Below are 1,962 nucleotides of genomic sequence, written 5' to 3'. Positions count from 1 at the left end.
ATGGACCTCTAAGTGCCCGGAAATTGCACTCACATACCTTAAAAATCATACAGGTACTATATGTTTATATCAACAATACGCAATTAATTCGTTGGTGTTAGGCCGGTTCAAGGGTCGTTTGAACAAAACGACAGTCTTCTTCTGTCTAAATCATCCTAGTTAGTGCCATAGTTAAATGGTTGGTTTATTGTTCAACACCGGTGTTTGTAAAAAATGTACTCGCGCAGCAGAGTGGTCAGGGGAGTCAAAGAAAATCCCCGCTAGACAAGCGCGCGTTGATATGAAACGTCATCAATCATAGCTTCAGGATTGGATAATTATGCTATATGCCGAGATTAACTATGAGTGGAAATAACACTCACATGTCTATGGCCATACTACGTTGAAAACACCGGTTCTCGTCCGATCACCGAATTTAAGCAACGTCGGGCCCGGTTAGTACTTGGATGGGTGACCGCCTGGGAATACCGGGTGCTGTAGACTTTTTACATTTATTCCTCCAAATTTTAAAGTAGGGGTGCGTGAGAGTCCACACGAACTCGGGCCCACAAAGTTGGGGCTGATGTGCAAACATTTTGAGAATATGGACCTCTAATTGCCCGGAAATTGCACTCTCATACCTTAAAAATCATACAGGTACTATATGTTCATATCAACAATATGAATTTAATTCGCTGATGTTAGGCCGGTTCGAGGGTCTTTTGAACAAAACGGCGGTCTTCTTCTGTCTAAAGCATCCTAGTTAGTGCCGTAGTAAAATGGTTGGTTTATTGTTCAACACCGGTGTTTGTAAAAAATGTACTCGCGCAGCAGAATGGTCAGGGGAGTCAGAGGAAATCCCCGCTAGTCAAGCGTGCGTTGATATGAAACGTCATCAATCATAGAGCTTCATGATTGGATAATTATGCTATATGCCGAGATTAACTATGAGTGGAAATATCATCCACATGTCTACGGCCATACTACGTTGAAAACACCGGTTCTTGTCCGATCACCGTAGTTAAGCAACGTCGGGCCCGGTTAGTACTTGGATGGGTGACCGCCTGGGAATATCGGGTGCTGTAGACTTTTTAAATTTTCTCCCCCAAATCTATTGATGTTTACTTATTGTTCGTTAAAGATGTTTTTCTTTTTCTTTCTTTTTTCTCTTAACAGTTTCATTATGTACGGTATTTTGGCACGTTATAATCGTCAACTTTTCACTAAAAGAAAAAGGACCTGGGCCTTGCACTGAGCAGTAGGGCCACAAAGAGTGTATGGTGTAGCCTTATAATACAGTGTTCGGGTGGTGTCTTAACAAATATAATGAAAACATATGCGATATTCTAGCCTACAGATTGGGGCGGATGCACGATTTGGCGGTAAGAGTGCGTGAGAGTCCACACGACCTCAGACCCACCATAGATGAGACTGAGTTGCAAACATTTTGAGAATATGGACCTCTTGAAGTGCCCGGAAATCGCACTCTTATGCCTTAAAAAATCATACAGGTACCATGATTCGAGGGTCGTTCTTCTGTCTAAAGCATCCTAGTTAATGCCGTACGGTAGTAAAATGGTTGGTTTATTGTTCAACACCGGTGTTTGTAAAAATATGTACTCGCACAGCAGAGTGGTCGGTGGAGTTAGAGGAAATCCCCACCAGACAAGCGCGCGTTGATATGAAACGTCATCAATCACAGAGCTTCAGGATTGGATAATTATGCTATATGCTGAGATTAACTATGAGTGGAATTACCACTCAAATGTCTACGGCCATACTACGTTGAAAACACCTGTTCTCGTCCGATCACCGAATTTAAGCAACGTCGGGCCCGGTTAGTACTTGGATGGGAGACCGCCTGGGAATACCGTGTGCTGTAGACTTTTTACATTTTCCCCAAAATTCTAAAGTAGGGGTGCGTGAGAGTCCACACGACCTCGGGCCCACATAGTTGGGGCTGAGGTGCAAATATTTTGAGAA

At 43.2% G+C, this 1,962-nt stretch overlaps 3 non-coding genes across 3 annotated transcripts; all 3 read left to right on the top strand.

The window, feature by feature from the left end:
* The first annotated feature begins 364 nt into the window (after positions 1-364).
* LOC117106645 lies at positions 365-483 on the top strand. Its single transcript, XR_004445108.1, has one exon. It is a non-coding gene; the product is annotated as a 5S ribosomal RNA (ribosomal RNA).
* A 466-nt stretch (positions 484-949) lies between these two features.
* On the top strand, positions 950-1,068 carry LOC117106646. The gene has a single exon (XR_004445109.1). It is a non-coding gene; the product is annotated as a 5S ribosomal RNA (ribosomal RNA).
* Positions 1,069-1,746: 678 nt separating this feature from the next.
* Positions 1,747-1,865, top strand: LOC117106648. The gene has a single exon (XR_004445111.1). It is a non-coding gene; the product is annotated as a 5S ribosomal RNA (ribosomal RNA).
* The last annotated feature ends 97 nt before the right edge of the window (positions 1,866-1,962 follow it).

Source organism: Anneissia japonica, unplaced genomic scaffold, assembly GCF_011630105.1.
Source record: "Anneissia japonica isolate Jap-2015-1 unplaced genomic scaffold, ASM1163010v1 scaffold110873_len3716_cov97, whole genome shotgun sequence".
NCBI lineage: Eukaryota > Metazoa > Echinodermata > Crinoidea > Comatulida > Comatulidae > Anneissia > Anneissia japonica.
Note: the sequence above shows the minus strand (reverse complement) of the source record. Positions and strands in the feature narration are given on the sequence as shown.